Here is an 18,716-nt window from a genome sequence, read left to right on the forward strand (position 1 = left end):
CAGCACCTTTAAAGGTGCTGAAGCCTGTCCATCGTTCTTATTGGATTGCAATCTAAATTTGGTGTGCTAAATAACCATCCAGCCATGGTTGTCACTGTGCTGGTCAGCCAACTTGGAGTGTTAACTTGAACGACAGTATACAGATACACACCGATTGGACATTCAAACTTGGGCTTGCACATACCTTGTACAGCAAAACCTTTGTGCTTTGCTGATGGAAACAGCTTGAGGAGTTGTGTACTATTCCATCTACTACTACTACTACAACTTTAACAGCCCCAATTATTCCCATTATCTCGTGAGGTTTGCTGAAAAATGTTTGTTCAGGGTGCTGGCTCACCTACTCTGGTCTTTAACATCGACCAACTTGCGCTAGCAGACTGGATGACCAGTTAAACGTCCATCCTCAGGATGGCTCACCTTGTGTTTCAGTGCTGCCTGAAAAACACCAATCCAACAGTTTGTAGTCGAGTCAGAAATCGACACGGGTGGCCAGCCCTTGCGTTACCTCTGAGTAATGTCAGCGTCGGCCAGTCATCAAGGCACACTTTCCTTTAACTGTATCTGGGCTGCGCTATTTTGACAGTGGTTTGGAAGTTGTAGTGAAAATTGACGATGGGGAGGCATTGTGCCCCCCCCTCACCTTTACAGCCCAGATAGGGTTAAGCTGGTTAGCTCAATGGTGAGTGCACTGACTTTACACCATCGTGCTGGACTGAATTTAAAATTACTAGAAACACCCACTCCCTTCGGGAGTAGCCTGGGGGTGAGGAAGGGGGTGCGGGGAGGAGGGTTGGGGGAGGTGAGGCAAATATTTTGTCATGGCAAATAATCCCCCCTGTCTGCAGCAGGAGTCAGTAAACCACTTGCACTGTGGCACCACTTGTCAGTAGACCATAGGCAAAAATTGTAAGTCGTCTGCAAGGGTTGCACCCATGACCTGTCCTTGGGTATTAACTCGTATGAAAAATTCGGTGAATATTGGCCCTGCCCTGTTTTTTTTTCTTCATACATGCATACATACAATTGCCTTATTTTATATAGTGGGATCGAAGATGTAATTTTGTGCCCTAAATTAATTTGTATTTTAAAGAATTATTCACATCCATATTAAGACACATGGTCTGTGCTGACATTTTCAATACCCACTGACGGATATGCTATCAATTCTAGATACATTGCTCCATAAGTTAATGTGTTTAACTTCCCCCCAAAATGCTGCTCCGAATGCAAGAAACTGGCAGCTTGAGTGTTTCTAAGGCAGCCTTTTCAGGAGGGTGTATGGTTGATTGTATACTTTGTAAGCACCAAAGAAATTAACACTTTTAGCATAAACTGGTAATTATGAAAAGGCTTTCAACTTCAGCATTTTTGGTCAACAATGGAACAGCATTGTTTTTATTTTTGTGGTTATGTCCAAAGCTTGGTTCGGTAATGTCAAAGCGGCCCCATGGCAAGGATTACACTGGGTGGTTTGTCTTTGCTTTCCCAGTGGTCATGAGGGCTGGAATTTGGCCGGAATCCTAGTGATAGTTCTCCTACCCTTCACAAAAAACACCATGAGATCTTTATTTCCACCAACTAATGTTAGCAAATGGGATCCCCAGTTTACCTTCCATCACGTTTTATTGTACTGCCTGCGAAACACCAGGATGATAGTTTGTAGCTGGGTCGATATTCAAACCCAGGCTCAACTTCTCTGAGGGTGTGCATATCTCCAGACTATTCTGTCAGCTCGCATTCTTTATATGATGTGATATTTTCTAATTACCCTGCACATGCAAAGCGAAAAGTGGGGTTAGGCAATTGGTTCATGTCTGTCTGTCCACAAACGGCAATTTATGATCGAGGATCAACTTTATTTAAATTTAATGTTGTCTTCCTATTGATGTTCAAAATACAAGTTTGACGTTTTACAGTACTTTGTCTCTGAATTCGTCCCGATCGCATGTGCATAGAGTGGAGCGATATATTTTTTTTACTCTGTTTGCCTTTCTGGCAGTCAAACAAAATTGAAAATCATTCAAAACAGGAAACATGCTGTTTTAAGGATGTCATAAAGGACACCAACAACAGGCAGGGATAACTAATGTAACTTGTTGGATTGGGTGGTGTTGTAGTTGCTACCGTGTCAACGGTGGAAAATGCTTCTGGAATTTTTTTTTGTTAATACGGCCTTTAAAATCTTTATTTTATTTAAATTAAATTATAAACTTGAACACTAGAACACAAATCACCTTCTTGTTGTCACTTCCATGAACATCCAGTTTTGCAGTACTTGGACATGTTAAATGGGGTAGTGCATAAGAGTGCTTCAATCGCACTAAACTTTTGGAGTTTCTTTTTATTTTATTTTTTTTAAACGAACTTTAAAATCATTATTTTATTTCATTTGAAGTACAGTGGCCTGCAAAAATATTCACCCCCTACCAATAATGCTACATTTAGATGAATTAAGAATTATGTGGAAACAATTTTTCCAAATTAACTTTTTTTTATTCATAACTGAAGAGATCAAACTAAACACTTGGATGAAGAAGGTTACATGTCAGGAATACCTGCAAAAAAAACCGTGTACAAATCAAAATTCACTGGTTGCAAATGTATTCAGCCCTTTAGGTCAGTACCTGGTGGAAGCACCTTTTTCAGGAATGAGTATTTTGTGTTGATCTCTACCAGCTTATTACAGTGAGATAGTGACATCTTTGCTCATTCATCACGTGAAAATTGCTCTTGTTCTGCCAAGTTTAATGGGGATCGTCGATGGACTGTGATCTTCAAGTCTCGCCAAAATGTTCAATTGGGTTCAAGCCAGGACTTTAACTGGGCCGTTGAAGATTATTTATTTTCTTCTTATTCAGCCACTCCAGTGTGGCTTCAGCTTTGTGCGTCATATCATCGTCCTACTGAAATGTGAATCTCCCACTCGGTTTCAGACTCCCTCCTGATTCAAGCAGGTTTTCATCAAGGATTCTTCTGTACTTTGCACTGGCCATTGTTCCTTCTATCCTGGCAAGCTCGTCAATCCCTGCTGATGAAAAGCAGCCCCATAACATGATGCTTCCAGCACTATGCTTGACAGTGGGGATGGCGTTGACTGGGTGATGTGCAGTGTTGGTGTTTGGCTTGCGCCAGGTTTAACGCTTTGAATTTAGACCAAAAAGTTCAGTTTTTGTCTCGTCTGACCACAAAACGTTTCTCCTCATGCCTGCAATATTCATCCATTGGGACCACATACTCTGCAGATGGTTGGCACTGCCTAAGCTGTCTCCTTGGCTATTGGGCACAATCCTGGACGGGTCGCCACTCCGACACAGGATACCAGCAAGCTGGCACTCATTTTGCCGACCTCGGAAGGATGACAGGCAGAGTCAACCCCACCTGGTATTAATTGAACAGCCAAGTGGGAATTGAACTCAGGATTCTAGGATCCCAAGCCCACCACCCGAACCATTAAGCCAACACCAGGCATACAATACTAATCGTCCGCCAGCCAAAGGCCAAATTTCCCCCCTAACCCCAAAATGTCTGATATAGTTGTTTTTCTGCTGATTATTTATCATTGGGGTGTATATAATGAGATCTCGGGTGGTGTGGACCGGTCACCCTTGAGCAATTTTAAATATTCAAGATGGCTGCCGCAAACGACCAAAATTCGAAAATTCCCATTATTCCAATGTTTTCTGCCATAGATCAATGATTTGTATGCCAAGATATATGTTTTGGGGTCCAATAATTTCGATAGAAAGGGTTTGAGAAGTATTGGATGTACCGTTGCTGTGGTAACTAGCAATATGGCTACCATTAAGGTGGTAAAAATGGCAAAACTGCCATAAATTTCAAGAAAATGTTTATTAGAGCATTGTTTTTATTTTCTAGGTATATGCGAATGACCACAATGTATTGGATAAAATAGGTTTGATGAGTTGCGATTTTCTGTTGCCATGGTAACCATCTAAAATGACCATTCGGATGTTTGAAATAAGTGTTAAAGATATATAACATAAAACCATACATTTTTGGCCTTCGTTAAATGTTTTCTAACCCTTAGATCATGATGGGATGGATATGATAAATAAACTGCTTGATGTTGCCATGGTGACCACAAAGATGCTACCATAATGGGTACTGTAACGTTTTGATAAACATGTTTTTTCAACGAATATAACATTGATTACCATTACGTTTCAGATATTCTGATGACAATAGGAGTCTAAATTTGGAATGACATGATGTGATGTGTACAGAACATTCTTTCTCTCCATAAAATTGTCAACATTAATACTTAATTAATATTTTCTTTCTTTGTTTTAATCTGGAGCTAAACCATGGAGCAGGGCTGCGTCTTTAAGTTCCAGTATGGCACTGAGTGTGATGAGAAGACATCGCTCTCAGAGACGACTGATGTGGCACGAATATAAATGATTATCAATGCGAGCAAAGTTTATGGGGACACCTTGCATGTAGAACTTGAATCACAGCTTGCTGAAAATGAGAACTTGAAGATCTACTATCACAGAAGGTCATGCTGACTGTCACCAGAAACAAGATACAACTCATCGACCTAATATGCGAGGACATGGCATCCCACAAGGATGACTTCACACAGCACAAGCTTGTTCTCACTGGAAGTGACCCTGTGCCAGTGGAGATTAATAGTGGTGTCATCATCAAGCGCCAGGACATGAAAACAATGCAGGAGGAGGCGGATACCATGATTGTTCAACAAGTGGCAGAGGTGAAGGCGAAGAAAGTGCTTGTGGTTGCAGACGACACTGACATCTTTGTTCTTCTGCTTCACTTCTGTTGCCAAGGTGGCATACCAGCTTCAACCTCTGTCTTGATGGTTTAGCCAATTCATGGTCATGCAGTGATTGATATCAATGCCACCGTTGACCAGCATCGTGAAATCATCCCAGACCTGTTAGCAACACATGGACTCACTGGTTGCGATACAGTGGCAACTTACTTCGGAATTGGAAAGGCTGTGGCACTCAGAGTCCTGAGAGCTGGCGTTCATGCCCTAAGCTATGTAGGTGACACAAGTCGCATTCTGTTGGGGGTCACCTCACAGGCAACACCATTCATTCTGGCCTGTTATGGCCAGACTAAATGTACGTCATTGACAGAGGTACGCCAGAAAATGTGGGTAAGCAAAATGGGCCGGAGTGTGGCTGGTGCACCAAAGCTGGCGACCTTGCCTCCAACAAATAAGGCATTCAAGGAAAATGTGGCCCGCGCTCACCTTTAGGTGGCAGTCTGGAGGAATGCACTGCAACCAGATCCACCAAGAATGCATCCAACAGCATTTGGATGGTCACGGGAAGATGGCTCCAAAATACTTTTCCCAACATCTCTTTCCAGTAACATCCCCCTAGACCCAGATGATTTACTGAAACTCGTCATATGTTCTTGCAGTCGTGAGATCCCATGCAAGACACAAATATGTCGTTGCAACAGTGCAAACCTTGCCTGCTCAGTGTTCTGTGCATGTCAGGGTGGCCAGGGTTGTTTCAACGAAAGAACAAAGCAGGTTCTACAGGCAGACGACGATGATGAAAATGACGATGTCTCTCAACTGAACCTGGGGATGTATACACATCTGTATCCATCTGCAAATACCCAATGACCCATTGTGTCAGAACATTAATTTTGTGACACCACTCTAAACTGAAATGCCTGCAAGCCAAATCTTGAACCTGTGCAGATAATGAGGGCTAAGATACATTTAGATACATCTTAACTCCTCTGGCAGCTAAAGATAGATTGTTTTCTAACATGAACATTCGTGTGTGCTCACGTAGTTTCTTTAATGGTAGTTATCACCTACCTGTAATCTATGGTATTCTTGATGCAATTCCATTTTTGATATTCTTTGCAATCTCTGTGGTCAATTTGATAGCATTTCCTGTGGTCATCTTGTATGGCCCTAAATGATAATATCCAGGAACAAATCATACTGCTCTTTGTTGTTTAGTTTCGGCCATCAAAGCGGTCGTTTTGGAAGCTATTTAAGGTGGTTACCATGGCAACAGAAAATCTTAAACTCATTCATCCTTTTATCGAATTTATTGTAGTCAATGTTATATAGCTAGGAAATACAAAGAATGCTCTATTCATATTATCTTGGACGTTATGGCAGTTTTGTCATTTTACCACCTTTATGGTAGCCATATTGCTTAATTACCATAGCAACGGTACATCCAATACTTCTCAAACCCTTTCTATTGAATCCATTTGACACAAAAACATATATCTTGGCCAAAACATCATTGCTTTATGGCAGAAAACATTAAAGTAATAGGATTTTTCGAATTTTAGTCCTCATGGCAGCCACCTGGGATGCCATCTTGAATATTTAAACTTGCTCAAGGGTGACAGGTCCACACCACCCTAGATCTCATTATATATACCCCAAAGATGAATAATCAGCAGAGAAAAAAACGATATCAGAGAATTAGGGGTCACTCCCCTTGGCTGCTGGACTATAATATGCTTTTTGGCAAACTCCATACGAGCTTTTAGATGCGTCCTTTTCAGTAATGGCTTCTTTCTTGCCACCTGTCCATAGAGGCCAGCTTTGTGAAGGGAACGGGATATTGTTAATTGATGACACTTGTTACGAATCTGGAAGCCATGAGCACTCAACTTACAGGTCCTATAGAACAGTTATATCGGTAAGTATGTGTTTATAGTTAGGGCCCCCTACCTGTGTCTAATGGGTAATTAAATGTTCATGCGCTGCGGAGTTATTTTGATAGTTAGGGTTTTTATTATTACATCCATAAATCTTCTGCAACAACACCAGCATCACCCTCACATTCACCTCGCTCTGGCGCCCGTGATGGGCGGAGTTCAAGGAGGAGCCTCACGGCAGCTCTCGCCCAATCAGGGAGATGCGAGCGAATTCCTCGGCAGTCGTCCAATGACCACAACCCACGCAGGATAATGTTCCTCTGCCTGTTTGTAGGGCGGTCCGCCGGAAGGCCGTCACGCCCCTCTGGTCCAATGAACAGCCTTGGCGCCCGTTTTGACCAATGACAGGGCGACGAGCGCATTTTGTGCGCCAAAACCTTCCAGTGAGGGAGAGCAGGGAGGGAGGAGGCGTCCCCTCCCCCCCTGGACAAGGGTGAATAAGGTTGTGGCGCGATCGGACCAAGAGAAGAGTTTTGGTTGTCGGGACGAGCGCTGAACAGAGCTCTCGACTCTGCTCGCGTCTCGCTGGCACCTGGTTCTTCTGAGCGCGTCTCGCTGGCACCTGGTTCTTCTGCTCGTTTCTCGCTGGCGCCTGGTTCTTCTGCTCGTTTCTCGCTGGCGCCTGGTTCTTCTGCTCGCGTCTCGCTGGCGCCGGGTTCTTCTGACCGCATCGCGACGCTGGTCTGGTTCGCTCGTCTCGTCGAAGACCGCACGAGGTGGGAAGGTTAATGTCCTTCTGGGTGTGTGTGCGCGCGTGTGTGCGTGTGTGTGTGTGTGTGTGTGTGTGTGTGTGTGTGTGTGTGTGTGTGTGTGTGTGTGTGTGTGTGTGTGTGTGTGTGTGTGTGTGTGTGTGTGTGTGTGTGTGTGTGTGTGTGTGTGTAGCCCTCTCTGTAAGTAGGAATTGGATAAGTGCTTTCGCTGTACATTATTTGCCTTGCTTTAGTCGGTTTAACTCTGCTCTTATGTGTTCCTTCCCCACCCATTGTAAATAAATATCCATGTGTTAAACAGTTAAATGTATCAGCTCGTTTTTGTGGTTTCCTCATTGGTTTAACGGTGTGCGTGTTGGGAGAATTAAAGAAGGCCGTTGTTGCCATAGTGGTGTGCATTCGGACCGACGGGACTTCGGTAACCATCCGCTCGGGTTACGCACTGGTCGAGCACGCATATGGCTCGTCCCCTACGAGTTCCGTCGAGGGTGTGAATCCTCTAGATTGCCACGTGGACCTCTACGTATTTTGAAGTTTGGCAAATAACCCTGTCCCACGTGGTTGATTTATTGACGATTCACGGTCCTGTAAGGAACCCGTACCTTTCGGAGTTTTCCAAAAGGTACGATCTCGATTCCGGGTGTTCGGCAGAGTCGACCCTACTGCTCCACATAGCGGTTGCGCTCGCAACCGACGCCCGGCCCGCAACACACTGACCCCCATCTTAGACATAGAGCTTTGCCGATCTTTCAGTCATTGCTGGATCTACAGTGACATCCCAAAACTAGTTTCCTGCTTGCCTGGCTGCTGAGTTTGGATTGGTGACCTGATCTGGCTAGAGTCTGAATGGTATGATATGTCTTCCACTCTTAATGATGGATTTCACCAAACTCAAAGGGTCAATGAGTGACTTTGAATTCTTCTTATAACACTCTCCTGAATGGTGCTTCTCCACCACTTTATGTCTGACTTCTTTGGAAAACTCCTTGGTCTTCATGTTTGCTTTATTGGTTGACCAAGTGAGTTTCACTTTAAAACTCCATAGATAAGTGGGTGAGCATAATGTTTAAGTTAAACCATTGATTACATACAGGTGAAACCTTGTACACCTATTTTGTAACCTTTCAAACAAATAATTTGCTCCTGAAGTGATTTCGGATTAATTAGGCAAGAGGTTTGAATATTTATGCACATGAGAATCATCTATTAATTTTTATTTTTCTATAATTTTTCTCTTTTAATCTAACTTGCTCACATTTAATCTTCTTTTTTTTATAGCTTTATCACTTTGGAGTAGTTTATAAAGACTTTATATCAAGTATGATTTGAAAGCATCATGAAATAACTTCAGCTGGCAACAAAAATTTGGAGGGGGTGGGGGGTTGAATACTTTTGCAGGCTACTATTTACTTGAACATGGCATGGGGAAGCGTGTTCTATAAATTCTATTCTTAATAATTACCTTTTTAATGAGAAGTTGTGGTGTATCTGACAATGCAATGTAAATCTCTTATAATACCATCACGTACAAAGGTGCAGTAGTTGGCAACGTTGCAAGCTCAGACGGCTGATCTGGTCTCTTAACCTCAAAAGTGGTTTAATTTAGATAATAGGAACACTACCTTGACTATATACAATTTATTAAAGGCGTCCAAAAACCCGATAATACGAATCCCTAATGGTGATGGTCATGTTAAACTTTACAACTTGCAAAGATTGTAAAGTCTGTCTTCTACCACCTCCTTTCTGGTCTTGCACCCTCTGCTCTTTCCCTGCTTCACCCCCCCCCCCAAGCTTTCTGCAGGGCCCACGTGGTCCTCCAGTAACCCCTTTTGGTGAAACTCCCAAAATCCAGGATCATTGCTCACCTCCACTCATTCATTCCTCTGTTTTTTTCCCACCTGTAGAATCAACTTCCACATTCTAATCAATGTAATTCTTTCATCCAGGTCTTCAAGACAATTGTTCACCTCCATCCATCATGTCCACCCAATGCAACTTCTCCTACCAGTCCCCGCCTCCCAATTCCTCTCCACACCCATTGTTTGTCTGCCTCCCCCATCTTGGCCTTCGGTTCTCCTGTTGGTGTTTCCCCCCTACCTCTATCTCCCTTCTGTTCCTTTTGTCCTGTTGCATCCTGATCTATTCAGTGTACTACGACTTGTTATTTTTGTGAGCCTCGACTATGTACACAAAAAATGTCAGATGCCGTGATGGCAATCCGTAAAAGGGTTGTGGTGTTGTATTGCGGTATCATTCCTTCCTTGTTTGGTTGTTTTTGGGGAATTTCATCTTTGCAAGATTTTTTTTTTTTATTTCATTAAATTTTTTTTTCTTGATTTGTTCAACTCCATTTTTCCCGATCTAGATGCCAATGACGTCAGCATCCAATAAATTATTTTGAGCAGCGTTTACATGGGGAAACTCCTTCCCTCCACCCCTCCCCTCAACGATACATCTCATGAGTCCCTTCCCTAGTTCCATTAATTTCCCGTCCTTTCTGTTTCCACTCAGATATTCCACTATCCTGTTATCCTTCACTTTTGGAGTCATCTATTTATTTTGTTGTTAACACGGCAGAATTTTTTTTTACCCTCTCGTTTCCCTATGCCTTCCCTTCTATTCTGTCACCATACTCTTATATCCTCCAAATCTTTCTTCACTTCCCTCAAACTCCTCACCACCTTTCCTTCTCTTACCATCCTATATTATCTTCTTTTCATTAATTTTAATTTCCTCAATTTACTCCCTACTTTTACATTCACAATCAAGAGACATGTCCATTCCTTTCCTTTTCTCAATGTTGCCATTTGCAATTTCCAAACTCCTTACCCTGTGTATGAGTAATTAGATGCCTTTATTAAGGGGTTTACATGATCACATATATTTACATAAGGAGGAGGTACTGCCCGATTTGCTTGAACAATGGTACGCATACTGTCTATCGAAACATTAATTTGGAATGCTCTTTTCAACAACCGGTATGACCCCCTGTGAACCTCAATGAAAGCATCAGCAGACAGTTCTGGGCCCTTTTCCTTTGGAAATTACACATTTTGTTGTACCTTGAAATCCATGACATACTTTACTGCAGACAGTGAATTTTACGGGAGAGTTTCTCACCCTGCGCATGCGTAAATGGCGTTGTGGTTGTATTCTTTTTTAAATGCGATTTAAAAATCTTTTTATGGTACGAGTGCAATACCACAGAGACAATGTCGCTTCCTTCGTTTGGAAAAATTTTCATTGCTTCAGCCATTATTGTGCTCGGCTGGATGACATTTATCAACAACTCGGAGGTATACCAGGCGCTGTTCTAATCCTGTTGGCATTTTGAAGAAATTAAATTTTGCTTTTCAATTATTTTTTGTGGGGGTCTAAAATACCCACAAATGAATGGGGTCGGGGATCATTTAATATTACTTTTCACGTAGCTACAAAGGCTTAGGCACGATACAGCAATTTCAAGAAAAAGAAAAAAAAATCCCAAAAGTTTTTTTTTCAAGTTTTTTTGTTTTTGCCTAAAACACTCAATGGCACTCACTGATGAACCTCTGAAAGTTTGACGAAGATCCATTTTGCCATCTCTGAGAAGGATGGTGACAGACACAAGCGTCTTTCTTGTAGCACCGATTCTCTGGATGAACAATTTGGCGATTTTGCGATCTCTCGATTTGGTGATTTAGCGATGTATTCTGGTGTCATTTTCATTATTGTTAGTCATGAAAACGTTTGAGAATAAATGGTATGGCTTATAAAGGCTTATGCCTTCACTATATAGTTGCTTTTCAGAATATAATTTTGTACACATGAGATGGGGTGGCCATTTTTTTTCCCATCCCATCCCTCCATATGGAGTATCTCCATACTTGATGATATAAAACCTGTATGATGTAAACCCTTATGGTATATACATCTTGTTATGATGGAATATAAATCTGCACGGTATCTAAACCTGTATCTGTATTGTATATAAACCTGTACAAGACGTAAGTTGAACTTTTCACTCCTTACCTTTAATTCCGCACTCGACTGTTTACCTCCCCCGTGTACTCTTCCACCTCTGTGCTTCTAATCTGTTTCCCCTCCTCATGATGAACCAGCCCCCATCCTCCCCTACCCGAGACAAACTCGCCCCCTACCCCTTCCCTTCGCAATCACGTCTAACACCTCCTGGTGCGAGAAACGCGACGCCGCCCAAATTCCCCGCCACCCCACATTACATCAACATAGCACCCCCTTCTCGCATCCCGAGTTTATTTTACCAGCGAGATGGAGGTGCCCGCGGGGAGCCCCTACAACCATAGGCCGAGGCCCGACCCTACTGACAGTTCGAGCCCCTAGGGCCCCAAGGGTTTCAGCCTTTCAGGTTACACTTCACATTTTATCCGCTTCCTGGTTACTTTTATTCGCTTATTTATTACGCCGTTCCAACGGATTTTACAACATATATATATATATATATATATATATATATATATATATATATATATATATATATATATATATATATATATATATATTCATGAAAATGGATAATAAAATTTGGAGCCAATCGATGTTGTTGGCAGAGAAGCTGGTGCTGTGTGAGCAGGTTGGTTGAGTTTGAGTTAAGGGGTATTTATTTTGGGATCGAGAGTGAATCTGATAGGATGGTATGGAGGTCGTGCACTTAGCTTTGAGTTGTCTACTTTGGGTTCGATTCCCGACCCAACTGTATAAACCGGCGGATTGATGCTTCGCTTGCAGGGTATTGCATCATAAATTGTTCCCTCCCTCGGGTGGATGTTAAGCTAGTTGTCTTATCTGTTGGCATTAGCTCATGGACGTTAAAGATTATTTCGCGAAGAGTAGGGGCATTATGGCCAGCACCCTGAACAAATTACAAATTCCTATCAAAATCACCTTCAGTCGAAAGTCAAGATTGGCCAGCCTGTTCGTGAATGAGTTGGACCAATCGATCTCGTGTGGCCAACCCATCAATCAGGTGGCATTCATTGAGCAGCAGTAGTAGTAGTATTTGAAGATCTTGGTATATGCATACAACATTACAAAGCTACCGTGGGCAGTACCACACATGGTCCACTACCCCTAAGGGAAAGTTTTGAAACGGCTACGTGAGCTTGTAATGGAGAAGTGTGTGGCGATGTGGTCTCGCCTCATTGGCTTGTATTTCGTGTCTTGAAAGGGTCCATGCCATTTTATATGAAACATATCTTATTGTAAATGTATCAGATCCCCTTGGAATGTTTGTGGAACACTCGGATAATTATTAGTTCCAGATGGGATTTCATGCGAGAAATTGGAAGTTCTCGACATCGCGTTGGAAACACAACGTGGGACTTTATCGGAATGATTTGAGACCACAGGGGGATGTTGAACTAGCTGCACGTCTTTGGACTTCTGGCCAATCAGACCTCCGTTTGAGTGGGCAGTCAAGCCGAGTGGAACTCGAACCTGCGGATCTTTTGTTGCATTTGTTGCTTCCTCTCGCCTCCCCCCACACCCACAAATCGAACAACATTATAATTAAACGAGACATAAAGCAAATTGACGCTTGCTGGACTTTCTTAAAATGATTTGTGGATATATTTAAATTGCCTTCTTGTGATGTCACTCCATTTGTTCATCTTCATTAAAGTTGTTTTCTTTTCTTAAATCCACACCTCTCGTGACACATTCACTCAGTACAGGTCGCACCTTGTTGGCGGTCGTTTTCACTTGGATCCTCGAAGACCCGGGATCAGCGGTGGATCATGGACTGATGCTCCGGAACCTCCGTTCTCTCCCTCCTTGTTCGTGAGTGGTTGGACGGTGCAGGGCTCTCACTGTCTGTCTGTCTGTCTGTCTCTCTTTTTATTTCACCAACTGGAGCACGAGAATGATCTGTTCGTCCATTTTTGGGATTACTTCCCATGTGGAATTTGCTCAAATTTTAAAAGCACGGACAACGTCCTCTCAAGGACAATCTCTCCCTCATCACCGCCATGCCTTGTTTTCTCAACTCCAATTACCTTTCCTCTCTCCCCCTGCTCCACTCTTTCCCACCGAGGCCTTTCTTTCGCTTTCCCACTCCAGGCTAAACAGATGACTTCATCTGGCGCTCCTTGGGCTTTCGGCTTCAGTCTCGGCAGCTCTGCACGACTACAAAAGAAACGGTTCTTAAGAGTCACTCAAATCATCCATCACGGGAATTATACCGGCTTTAATGCCGTCAACGAATATACCGGCTCGATAAGCCTCAATTATTTAAATCGCTTTCAGCCACATGGACGAATATGTGAGCACGTGATGGGAGTTTTGTTAATTTGTTTCAATTTCCAGGATTTCTGAATTTTTTTCTTTGTCCTATCTCAGGGCAAAGAAAATATAATAATCTGTTATTATTGATGTCAAGATGGGTTTTCTTTCAGCACAACATGCTCTGGGTTGTTGTGTCTAACTTCAATATGTGTTGGACAATGAAATGATCGGATTTTACATCTTTTAAAATCCTCGACTCTTCACAAAGAAAATTATTTGGAATTGTAGTTTTCTTTCTAAAAATTGGATTTCAACCCACACGTCAAACACACACAAGCTGTAGCTAAAGTTATAACATCGCTTTGTATCAAAATGTCAAAGTAAAAGGACAACCTTTTCTTTGTTTCTTTTTGTATGAGGGACTTGCAAAAAGTTCTTGGAGTCAAAATAGTCGAAGACTCGTCAACAATGATGGTTAAAATTTCCAGTATATATGTACTGTGTGTATAATATATATCTCTACATATATATATATATATATATATATATATATATATATATATATATATATATATATATATATATATATATATATTGTTGTGGTTGACGAAATTCGCACACCACCATTCAGGTCCCTTAGGTGAGATATCTCCGTAAGTATATGTGTAGTTAGGCCCAAACCCGTTGTCTAGTGGGAATACATGTCATTCACTCGGGCTGCGACTCTTCAGGATAGCCGTTTTTCTTTTACTATCTTTATTTTGGACCAGCCACCATCTCAACCACCACCAACCACGTCTCAACAGTCATCACAACATCAACCACCCACCACAACGCCGCTTCACCACAACAGCCACGACCTTTACCGTCACACCTCGCAACCGTCGCATCGCCACCGTTCTTGCGCCGCTTGTGGGTACCGGTACTGGACTCGTGCAGGGCGCGCACCGAACAGCGTGTACAAAACATCACGGACTTTCCGCAGAAAAACGGATCAAAAACGACTCACGCCCACTTTTGTTCCGTCCAATCGGTGAGCAAGGGGCGATTTGGCCCCGCCTCCAGGGCGTTGGAGGGCGGTCGCTATATGCAAATTCATGGATCAAAAAGCATTCACGCCCACTTTTTCTCGGGCCAATGGGGAGCGAGGTGAAAGGTCGAAGGCAGGGGGTCAAAGGCGAAGCCACGGGGCTTATATAAGCGGCTGCGTTCGTCAGAAAAGTGGTGTGCGTTGGAAAGAGTGAGATCGGAGTTCAAGAGAGTCCGGTGGAAGTTGAGAAGGAGTTCAGTTCGCAGGAGGAAGAGTTGAGTTGGAAGCGGAGGAAGAGCTCAGTGCAGTTGGGAGTTCGCGGAGTCGGAGTGAAGAGGACGGAGCTGTGGAGAGGCGGCGGCGGCGAAGGCGGACGAGGGGTGCTCACACCAGATTCGGGGAACTGAGGAGAGAGAAAGGCCGGCGGCGCGACCGAGGTCATGGTGGAGACGCTCGTCGCGGGACCCGCGATTTTGGTGAAATCCTCCTTTCCCCGAGCATCAGCAACCCCCTCCTGTTTCCCCCCCGCGCTGAGATAGTGCGACAAAAGGGGGCCCCCTTCCCACCCCCTACCAGACACTGTCCGCGAGGCCCGCGGAGTTGAGGCACCACCGCCGCTCCGCGTCTCATCATCAGACGGGTAGGCCCGACACGGTTTCGGCCCCAGGCCCGCCTACCCCCTCATCCTGGAGGGTGGTTCTCTTTTCTTTTGCTTTGGGAATGTGTTGGCGGCGCCGTCTGTGAAGTAAAATTGTATAAGTGTTGCCGTGTGCTCGCGTAGTCGGTATTAGATCTGCATTGTCGCATTTGCTTTTTGTCTTCTTCTTTTCTATGTGCTTTTGGTGGAATTGTATATGTGTGCTTCCCGTGTGCCGCGAAATAAATGTGCTTATTATTGAACTGTTTTCCCGCTTCGCTTCGTCATTTCTTTCATTGAATCCCCATCTTGCTTCACGTAAAGGGTTGGTCCTGGGCTAAGACGCCCGATAATTAATCGAACCGTCGAGGCCGACGAATAACACCGCTCGGTTATCCCGATAGTACGGAACGGGTCGCTTAAGTGGCCCGTGTCCGAAGTCGACCTGCGGCGAGGTGCGATCGCCCGGTCTACCCTCCGTGTGGGTACTTAGGTAGGTCGAATTTGGCGAGCAACCCCATCCCACGCGGGGGCCGATTGGCTCGATCGCGGTGAGACCGAAAGGTCCACCCATGACTGGTTCCCGGCGTTAGTCCGAGAGGGTCACGACTGGATTGTCCGTCCGGTGGGCGACGTGCCGCGATTCGAGTTACGTGGCCGTCAGCACGCCGGCGGGCGCGGAATCCGCGACAATATATATATATATATATATATATATATATATATATATATATATATATATATATATATATATATATATATATATATATATATATATATATATATATATATATATATATATATAATATACAAACGATAACTGACTAAGCTGAGAGTTATGCACTGAGCAATCTAGCCTGGGTTTGAAATCGCGACGACTATAAAACTCTCGCCCTGGTGTTTTTCAGGCTGAGCAAGGCAACAATGTGTTGCTTTGTCCCTCGGATGGGCATTAAGTCGGGGGACCCACCTGTTGATTTTTTTACTTTTTGTCTAAATTTATTTGAGTTGATTTTGTTTTCTGATTGGAGTTTATTTCCTTTTTTTTGTTGAAGTTCATTTAGTTGTTTTTTTGTTTGTTTGGTTTTTGAGATATTTTGGTTTTTTCTGACTTGTTTTTTTTTTCCAATTTCTTGTTTTTCTCAGTATTTTTTTTCCAAGTTTGTCGAGTGGGGTTTTTTTATTTCCTCGCCTTTGTTTTTCTGGTACCATTTATTGGTTCACGAGCGCCAGCCAGAGTGACCACTATATTCGTTGTGTCTGTGTGTCTCTTGGGTAGTCGATCTAGTCAGAAAAAAAAAATTCAAATTTTTTATTTTTTGAGATTTGTTCTACCCTTATCAGTATTTCCGTCGATATGTTTGTCTGTCTGTCTGTCTGTCCCTCTGTTCGGTCCAGTGCTGTGTTAATACAATGGCGATTTCGATGAAACCTGGTTGGTCGGTTCATACCATGACCTTGTTGTGTGCAAATGAGAACCGTTGCTATGGACACCACCGTTGCCTAACAACGGGAGTTTGAAATTTTTGAAAAATCATAAAAAAAAAATTTTTTCGAAAATCAAAAATCGAGCCACGAGCGACTGTGGGCAGTACATTCAGCCATATTGTCAAAAATTTCCAGCCGGATCCTATGAAAACTGTCGGAGAAGATAGACTGAACGAACCCTGGTCGAAAACAATAAAAAAACGAAGTTCGTTATATCTCAGAGACTATGAGACAGATATACATGAAACTGGTATGGTAGGTTCATGGTATGGCCTAGTTATGTGTGAGAAAGAACCTTGCTATGGACCCCTCTGTTGCCTAGCAATGGCCGAAAAACCTCTAAATGTGGGGGTATTTTAACGAAAAAACAATCTGCAGCATTAACCCTTGAAGCTGGAATCATGAATTTTCTTGTGCTTAATCCTCAGGTCATTCCCCATCGAACGGGCCCATCGCGTCAGGTTCTATTGGGTAGTCGATTACCCATGTCCGCCTTCCGGCTTGTATGTATGTCTGTCTGTCCAGAGCACAACTTAGTGGGATGTGATCCGATTTGGATGAAACCTGAATATGATGTTCATATCAATGCCTAGTTTTGTCTTCCTGGCGATGGGCATCCCACGCCCATTTTGGGCGGAGCCACAGCCACTTGTAATTTTTGTTTTTTTTTCATATTTTTTTCTCGATTTTTAATCGAAATTCCCACTCGAGAAATTGTGCGCATTGGCCATATGTACAACATATATAAAATTCAGTTTGATTCGGTCAATTTTGAGGGAGAAGATAGGTTTTGAAGAAATGGGCGTTGACAGATAGTAGGGTAGCAGCGAAGATTGCCCATTGTGGGTGGAGCCACGCCCACTTGTAATTTTTGTTTTTTGGTTCACAAGCACCAGCCAGAGTGACCACTATATTAGTTATGTCTGTGTGTCTGGGTGTCTGTCTGTCCAGAGCATAACTCCGTACACTTTGATCAGATCTTGATGAAACTTGGTTATGTGTTTGATATCAATGTCTAGTTGTGTTTTCCTGGATGAGGGCGTGCTATGCCCATTGTGGGCGGAGCCACGCCCAAAAAATAGCCATTTTTAGGGGGTAGTCGGATTAAAAAATTTTCTTCTCCTTGTGAATTTACTGAATGGAATGGGTTATTCGGTATTTGAATAGAAAAATGAATTATCTAAAACTTGTCATTGTCCGATTTTTCATTTTCTTCCCAAGGTCACGAACTTAGAAAATTGCGAATTTTGACATAAAAATCATACGACCGCCACAACTTTGAGAGCTCGGATGACAATATTTTTTTATGCATAATCTTGAGGTCATTCCCCACCTAAAGTCTTGAAACTATTTTGCTCCATCTCAAACACCTTGCTCTTGGCGCCCCCTTCAAGTTTGTTTTTACGCTGATTTCATCAATGTATGGATAATCCGGGTAGTGCGAAATGCCATATAGCCTATGTGACGTTATATTGTTCCTGGAATGTTCCAGAGGAAGTTTTGCACCAAAGGTCATAATCCTTGACCTTTGACCTTTAAAGGCCACAAAGGTCAAATTTTCAAAGTTGTGGGAATCGAACCGGGTTTTCGACCTTCGACGAACTAACTCCAATAAGCTATAGCACGTATCCTGTTTCCTTATTTTAATGTCCAAAACATTGTTTTGTGACCTTTAAAGGTTATGCAAAGGTCAAATTTTGAAAGTTGTTGAACGAAACCGGGTTTTCGACATTTTGCAGCTCATAACCTGTCACTCGTACCACATCATGTTGATCATTTTTATAACTTGGTCAAAAATTATCACATTGTCTCATCCTTGACTTCTGAAACAATCTACATCGTCAAATACCGCTCGTGAACCATCATCGCCTCCCAGCTTGTTTCTTTTTTTTTCTTTTTTTTCATTTAGGCT

At 43.0% G+C, this 18,716-nt stretch overlaps 1 pseudogene across 1 annotated transcript; it reads left to right on the forward strand.

Annotated features, from left to right (window-relative positions):
- The first annotated feature begins 797 nt into the window (after nt 1-797).
- Nucleotides 798-15,584, forward strand: LOC147034248 (uncharacterized; annotated as a pseudogene). Its single transcript, XR_015057663.1, has 2 exons — nt 798-11,775; nt 13,100-15,584. The product of XR_015057663.1 is annotated as an uncharacterized LOC147034248 (transcript).
- Nucleotides 15,585-18,716: the final 3,132 nt, after the last annotated feature.

The sequence above is a fragment of the Eptatretus burgeri genome, chromosome 1 (assembly GCF_056783735.1).
Source record: "Eptatretus burgeri isolate ZD-2024b chromosome 1, Ebu_testis_v1, whole genome shotgun sequence".
Taxonomy (NCBI): Eukaryota; Metazoa; Chordata; class Myxini; order Myxiniformes; family Myxinidae; genus Eptatretus; species Eptatretus burgeri.